This window comes from Dermacentor albipictus, unplaced genomic scaffold, assembly GCF_038994185.2.
Source record: "Dermacentor albipictus isolate Rhodes 1998 colony unplaced genomic scaffold, USDA_Dalb.pri_finalv2 scaffold_112, whole genome shotgun sequence".
In the NCBI taxonomy this organism is placed as follows: domain Eukaryota; kingdom Metazoa; phylum Arthropoda; class Arachnida; order Ixodida; family Ixodidae; genus Dermacentor; species Dermacentor albipictus.
In genome coordinates, this window is record NW_027225666.1 from 182,106 (window position 1) to 190,298 (window position 8,193).

An 8,193-nucleotide genomic window follows, 5' to 3' on the forward strand; every position below is an offset into this window, starting at 1 on the left:
CGGGAACACTGTCGCGTGCGTCGTGCGTCCAAGAAACTCGGACGATCGTTGGTGCCGGCATTTTTCGCAACGGCGGCCATCATAGGTATAGCAGCTGAAGGCCTCACAGTCTCCGATTGGTCGACGCCGGCGATGCATCTTCGTCTCTCATTGGTGCACGCCGGCGACACTTCGCCACGCGTCGGCAAGCTGCTAGCATCAGCGGTCGACAAAATCTCTGTGCGTCACCACGCTTCCCCATGTACCCGAACGGCGTTCCTAATGCTTTCGCGCGTGCCGAAGCGTGCCTACACGTGATAGTGCCCTTATGAAAATATGAGACGAGTTTCACATGAAAGTCTGACGAGTTTTGACATCACAGCCATTAGACTTTCTGACGAGTTTCTTTGGAATTTTCTGATGTATTCCTAATGTCATTCTATAACATATTGGCCACCGTCTTTCTGTAGAACTCTTGACGAGTGCTTTTCTTGTGAGCATGAGATGTCTTCCTAATGTGCGCTCCAAAGCAGTTTTCTTGTGACTTTCTCACGTCTTCCTAGCGAATCTCTAATGAGCTTATACATTAGACTGCCGGTGCTCGTATTACTCCTATAACAAAATTGGCCACCACGTGTGGTAACATTTTCTCATGTGTCCCAATGGCAGTCAGACCTTATTTAAATATGTTACCTGTGCGTGACTATCTTTGGTGCTATATATATGCAGCCTGTATGCATGTATGTCCAGTGAAGATGCAGCACTTCTGACATGTACATGGGCCCTACATATGCTGCATGTTAGACATTACTCAACGAAAGAAATTTAACAAAAACATTTATTGGGCATATCAATGCTTCCTTAAATGCAGAAGAAGGTTAAATGAAAGGAAAACACAGTATCAGCCTGGTTACGGATGTGATATCTCCCTTTCATTTAATCTCGCTACTTATCACTGAGGAGAGGCTGTTCTTGAGATGGAGTGTCGTCATCTTGAAGTTAGTGCATGTGTACCCTGCATGGTAGAAAGGACAGATAATTAACAAAATTTGGCAATCAACCACAGAAATACACGCTGTATCACTTGCTGCAGAACGGTCTGGAGACGTTATAGCTAGTTCTGCGAAAAATTTATGTGGTGTCGGTTCACACAAAGTTGAGGAACCACTGTGTGGCCTTTGGGTGCAGCAGTAACTACAGTAAGCATAAATTGCTCTTGGCTGAACAAATGTGCAACATGGATCAGCTGTGGCGTGTGTACATGTCGTGAACTACTTCAGCTATATCGGTTTCCACTTGACAAAGGACAGCAGTGTCTGTGGATTGCTAGCGTGAATGAGAAATTCTCACTAATTACTTGGCATGGAAATGAGCGTAGGAGTGTTTGTGTATGGGCAACCCAATGCATCCCAGAGACATCCAAGTGCCAGTCGTTATAGAATATTTGCATCAGCTACGGGCACAGTTCTCATACATTCCAAGCCTACTATGTCATGCATGTGTTGGCCTCCTGAATGATGGCATATATCCCATTCAAGAAATACACCACACCATGTCTGGGGTTTTTTATCATTTACACCCGAGCACTGCTTTCAGAGGGAGGGCACAAGTTGAAAAACAAATGCGTAGAAGCATGACAAACAAGCTTGCATAAAAATAATTTAATAAATAAGCATGGTGGTTGCTATGCCACGTCATTAGAGAGTATTCCTCTTTGTCATGCAATCATAATGAGCGTCAACTGACACACGTCCCATTTTTGGCTGTGGTATTCTTCACTGATTTTGTTGTATCAGTCGGTTGCCATAGGCGAACGAAACAGATAAACAAGCTAAATCCAGTGCACAGCTTGTCGTGTCAATGCATGGTCAAATAAGACGAGCACACTGGTCCTTTGAGTGAATTATGGTGCTCTCCTAGGCGCATGCTGAGGCACCGGCTAGTCAGCGTGCCCGATGTACATTGGACCAAATATGCACGTGATCAAAAGAGTAGCCTACATTAACCCTGAAAGATACGAGACAAATTTTGGGTATTTTTAACTAAGCAAGCCTCGAATGCCTGGGTGCCTTTGTCAATTCACTTGTGGACTGCAATGCACGTATATTTTCAGCAAAAATAAATTAGGCAGCATATGCACAACAGTCATGTTGTATGGTCTCCCTTCCCTCGCTGCGCAAATTTTGTCCTGAAAAGTTACATGAACTGATTGAATTGAAAATTGAATCGAGAAATGCAAGGAGGCAAGCGAGGCTTGCTTGGTTAAAGGTAGCACCAAATTTGTCCAGTGCGTGTCAGAGGCACTATGCTGTATTCCTTTCACATGTGGTCAAATGTACATAGCGCAGACTGGCTGGTGCCTAAATATGTACCTGTGAGATCACCATATTTCATTCAAAAGACCAGTATGCTCGTCCGACTTGGCCACACATATCTGCAATGGGGCTTCAGGCCAGATTAGGATTGTTTATCTGTTTTCACCCATGGCTGAAAATTGGCAAGAGAAATCAGTCAGGCGCACCACATAAATAACAATAAGTGTGAGCCAGCCCCCATTATCAATGCATGAAGAAGGGCATCCTTTGTAGATTACAAGGGATAGAAATTAGTCTGTGCCTATTTACTTCTTTTTATGCAGACACCATTTACCATGATTTTATGCCTTTGAATTAAACCTCTGCCATCCCTCTCAAATTAACTGGTGCACAACACAAGTGCACATGCAGTGCTATTTTTGTTAGTCCTTCCAACAACTTAAACAGTCAGTTGTTAGCCAAGGTCATGTTGCATAGTCTCACTTCTCTCACTGCGTAAATTTTGTCCTGAAATGTTACATGAACTGATTGGTAAATTCAAATGGACACTACAAGTTTCGCCGAGTGGACACAGCTGGTTCTCAGAAATGCACAAAAACAGTGATGGGTATCTGTTGGCATCCTGTAATGTGTGCAAACTAGCTGTGACATTGCTGCAGTAAACACACAACTGCTACAATGCCTACCAGCATAAATAAGGGCAGCTTGCAAAGAAAAGAATACGAAGAAAGTGAGAGAAAAATAGAAAGCTTACGAGAAAACACCTCACTACTTAAGTAACTGCAGCACAATGAATACTGGCCTTCCTATTTCATTTCAAGAAATTTTAGTTCATCAAATGTGTATTTGCCAGTGACAGTTATTCTGAGAACAAGACAGACATGATTGTAAATATCAATGTTAAACAATGGTAGGCACACTGCGTGCTTAGACCTGTGACATATATGACACACTACACTTCGAATTCTTACATGGACAAAAACAGCACATGCGTGTATCATAAGCAGAAAGGAAAACAGGGAAATATGGGCTACAGCATAAGAAACAGTTCCAAACAAATAAAACCAACATAAAAAGAAACATACTGTGTAATAGGCAAAAATAAAATGGACTTGCAGCCAAGCAATTGATGCGAGAAAAATACTAAACGTCAGGACATGCGACGTGTAGTTTTAACAGAACAAGATAATGTGTGCATAATATCTACAAACACAAATAAGCAGCAAGTGGAATGATGTTGCAGAAATATTTAGCCTATTTAGCAAGATGCATTAAGTAATATGTCAATACACTTATCCACTAATGATACCGAGATCCTACTTTTGTGAACACGTACACTTAAAGCATACCTGACATATCCATCCAGATTACACGCCGTGTTGCTGCAGCCATGGCCACGGGTTATGTGGACACTGTTGTGGGTCACGGCTTCACCACTACAAAGAGAATTCTGTGTTAACTTATAGCTGTGGCACAGTAAGACTATCACATAGTGAACACATGCAAGGAGCATGTAAAAACAGTCATGAAAACAATGCCTGCACTGGTGCAGGGTGGCCACAGAGCACAAAGTCAAAGTTACTGATGAATGTCACGATAACAGGGACCCCTTCAACAAGGCAAAATTTCACACGCAGGAGCAGCAGCGCATTACATGAATGTTTGTTTACATAACGATTCTAGAGTTTCTTTCATAACTTTAAGTAACTATCCCTTGTAATGTTTCCTTACGTCGAAGTTATGGCAACACCCCTTCAAAACAAACCTGTACTAGTAGCACGTTGTGACTGCTTACATTTTTTGGTAGTTCTGAACTTAGTGTCACACATTACTTCCCCCCTCTTCTTTGGCTTCTGGATTGGATTGGCGCGGCTCGCTACGTGCTTGCGCGCGCTTTTCCGAGCGCAGATTGGTGTGCGCCTGGTTTCTGCACTAGGCTGTTATGCGATCGCTTTTTTGAGCGCAGATTGATGTGAGCCTGGTTTCTGCACTAGGCTTTTGCACGATCGCCTGCTTTTTGCACTTGGCTTTCAAAAGGCGAAGTGAGCGTCGCTTACTGCGGAAGTGCAGCGCCGCGGGCCTACCGTGTATGGACGCAATTGTGCACTACACAGGCCATTCGTAACACCTGTGGTGCGCGCATGGCTTCAGCACAAGGGCAGCGTAACGAACTTCCGTGGAAAGCTCTGATATGAAACCTGAATAAATATACATTATAACGTATGAGAATTATTAGAAATAACGATTTTTAACGTCGAAGACATGGAAAACTTCTGTTCCGATGTCCGCGACATCAGCCGCTCCTTGGAGCCGTTCTTGTTCTGCTCTAACATGTTCTTGGACCTCCTGGATGTTCATATATGTAATATCATAAGAACACAGGAAACGTGATTCTCAAATTTTACTAGCTGAAAGCAACTAAATAAACTGCGCTTGTCTTGCAGAACGCGTGCATGGGGATTTGGAAAGCCCCTTGTCGGCTCAAAGCTTGTCGACTCAGAGCTGAAGCCATGCGCGCACCACAGGTGTTACGAATGGCCTGTGTAGTGCACAATTGCGTCGCGCTGCTAAAACCACGACGAAAGCCCATGCGTTTTAAATTCGCAGAGCTGCCAACATTCGTTGAAAATCCGCAACGGCGAAGAGCCGTTAGCCTTTGTGCGCGCATTCTCGTCTCCTTCCCCACGCGCTCGCCACGTCCCGATGTCTACATAGGCTCGCCAGTACTCTTTCCTCTCAGCCAGCGCGAACGTTAAGCTTCGTGTGTGCTTTCGTTCCTTCTCCTCCTCCTCGGCAGGGTACACGACGGTGCGCGCGTGTGTGTGTGTGCGTGTGTGCATGTCAGTGCCTTTGCCTGTGCTGGCCCAAGCGCGGTTAAAAAATCCGTTGAGCTTTCTCCTGTGTACCGAGCGGGGGCCGCAAGTGTGGAGAGCGTTCGCCCTCTCTCCTTCTCCTGAGCGAGGGCGTTCCAGGCTATATAAAACACGCCCCCGCCAACGAGCTTCAACGTTTGAGCAAGCTAGACTGCGTGTCGCTCTGCGTGATCGAAGAAGCTTGAAAATATGTCGTCTCGCATCTGCGCCTGGGCCCCTGCCTGTTCCTGAAGCTCCAGACCGCCAGGTCCACGCTACCTCAACGTTCCTGGGTGAGCCGTCCTTAACAGAGGGTTCTGCTGTAACGGATCCCGGGGCTACAAAAGACGAGCCGCGTCTCTCGCTGCACTCGTTGTCATGGCCGCCACGAGAATTGACCCCAATATTGTCACCATCTGTCAAATTATCAGCGATGCAGCTGCGGAGGAAGAGTTCGTACGATCGCTTCGGCTTGCTCCGGCTTCAAGCGCTGTCCGCCCACCGCGCCCCAACTCCAGACCAGGTCGAGTGGCGTCGTCAGAGTACTGGGGCACCTGCAAGGACCTGGCGTTCAACCCGGACCAACCAACCTGCGAAGGCGAAGTCGTCACATTGTATAGGAAGACTCAGAATGGACGCCGGGCTGCCTTCCGGTGCAACAGGTGCCGAAAGCAGCTGTCGCAGTTACACGGTACCGCTGCACTGCACGGGCAGAGAGGTGAGGGAAGTTACTTCGCCAACACGGACCGCCTCGGCCGCCCGAACGTCCACGTCTCCAGGCGGCAAGTGATTTGGCTCACGTACTGCGTGAGCAAAAACATAGGCACGTGGCTCATGAAGGAGATGACCGGCGACTTGCTTCATCTGTCGGACCATGTCATCGCCGACTGGAGGAACTACGCTCGTGAGGTCGTGCGGGACGAGCTGCTGGCGCGACCCCCACTCGGTGGCCCCGGGAGGATTGTGCAAATTGATGAATGCCTCCTTCGCGGCAAGCGAAAATACAATCGAGGCCGCCTGATGACGGGCGACAACGTTCCGCCGAGCCGCCAAAATTACGGTGGCATTGCAGATCGTGGACCGTGGGTATTCGGCATGATCTGCGTGACCACCGGGGAGCTCCGACTATTCAAGGTCGACCGACGAGACGCGGCGACGCTAGGCCCCATTATTGCAGCCAACGTGGAACCGGGAACCACCATCCACAGTGATGAATGGGCCGCATACAACTGCATCCCGAACTTAGTGGGGGCTAACGGAGCAAGACTGAATTTGCAATGGGAGGCTGTTAACCACAGCATGAACTTTGTAGACCCAATCACGGGCGCTCACACCCAAAAAATCGAAAGCTACTGGCAGAAGGTGAAGCGCCACCTCGTCTCTTCCGGCTACAGGGTGACTCCACAGCTCCTCGAGTCGCACCTGATATGGCTATGGTGGGCATCGATTAATGGGCACATGCGCTGCAAGGACTCGTTTCTGCGTCTATTAGAAGCGATCGCACGGCGCTACCCAGTGTGACAAAGTAACGGAAAATAAAGCGCACTTTTTCTGACCCTTTGCTTTTGTATGAATGTTTCCCGGCATTGCTGCGCGCCTCCATACACGGTAGGCCCGCGGCGCTGCACTTCCGCAGTAAGCGACGCTCACTTCGCCTTTTGAAAGCCAAGTGCAAAAAGCAGGCGATCGTGCAAAAGCCTAGTGCAGAAACCAGGCTCACATCAATCTGCGCTCAAAAAAGCGATCGCATAACAGCCTAGTGCAGAAACCAGGCGCACACCAATCTGCGCTCGGAAAAGCGCGCGCAAGCACGTAGCGAGCCGCGCCAATCCAATCCAGAAGCCAAAGAAGAGGGGGGAAGTAATGTGTGACACTAAGTTCAGAACTACCCATTTTTTTTCCCCAATACTGCTCGTAAATCGAAAACCTTGTAAGCAGATATTATCTACAACGTCGAATCATTTATAAGCGAGGAAACGTCATAGCAGTAAGAATCGGTCAAGAGGTAGATGAGTCGTTTTCATGCGACTTTAGCAGAAAAACGGGAGCTCACGCACAAGCGCGCATGATGAACACGATTATTTCTGAACGTAATCTTTCTCATCAGAAGAAAACGCTTATCAAGATTTTCAATTCTGCATTATGGCAATTAATTCGCGCAACTAAACTCTGACACCCAGCAAGCATCGGCATAGGTTTCACTGTTGTCGTGGGAGTTCTCTTTCCTACGTTCGCAAGGCACCCTATGCCCACACGAGAAGCACGCACAACACGTGTGTAGTTAGCAAGCACGGTTACTCACCTTTTGAACGGCCCGACGCGGTCGAAAAGCGCCCTCCAAGTTGCCAGTGCTTCGATGCTACTCCCAGCAGACATACCGGTGCATAGTGGACGAGCAGTGGCACGCTAACAACACGCATTATTTCTTCGCGACGTCCACCCAACTTTTCACGACAACCAGAGACAAAGGGAAAGCACTCGACAGCATGAACATCGTTGGTCCACATTTCGCTGGCGCGCCACGCACACGGCGAGTTTGCAGCGAGACACAAGCTGTCTGTGGCGCTTATGCGCACGCGAACTAAGTCACATTTGGTAACAGCAAACACAAAAACACACGATTTAACAAGCACATCGTTGCAGCTCGCACACCCGACCGACTCGAAAACAGAGCGACAGACTGATTGGATTGGATTGGATAGGAAAGGAAACGGGACGGTAGGTGGCGCCACGAACAAGTCGGTTGGGGGCAGCCAATGTCTCGGCTAGCGTCATCTGAGAATTTGTGCGGCTGCCTAATTGCGCATAGCTGTTGCAAGACAAAGAGAACCAAAGATAAGTCTATATTGTAAGCTATAGCTTGGCGTAGAAATTCTATAACGCATTTTCAATTTGAATCGCTTCGGCTATCTGCAGCCAGCAAAAGCATGGCCTTCGAGATCTAAAAATGTTAACCCTATAGAAAGCCGTTGCGGTGACTCTATTCGAACGATTTTCACTTCAGTTACGTCTCATAAAAACCGTGAATTACGCATTTCGCTGCTCCC

The 8,193-nt window shown here is 47.7% G+C and overlaps 1 long non-coding RNA gene across 1 annotated transcript; it reads right to left on the reverse strand.

The window, feature by feature from the left end:
* Positions 1 to 805: 805 nt before the first annotated feature.
* LOC139053403 (uncharacterized) lies at positions 806 to 7,787 on the reverse strand. The gene is made up of 3 exons (XR_011510455.1): positions 7,449 to 7,787; positions 3,644 to 3,730; positions 806 to 994 (listed from the first exon to the last, which is right to left on the reverse strand). It is a non-coding gene; the product is annotated as an uncharacterized lncRNA (long non-coding RNA).
* Between the last annotated feature and the right edge of the window lie 406 nt (positions 7,788 to 8,193).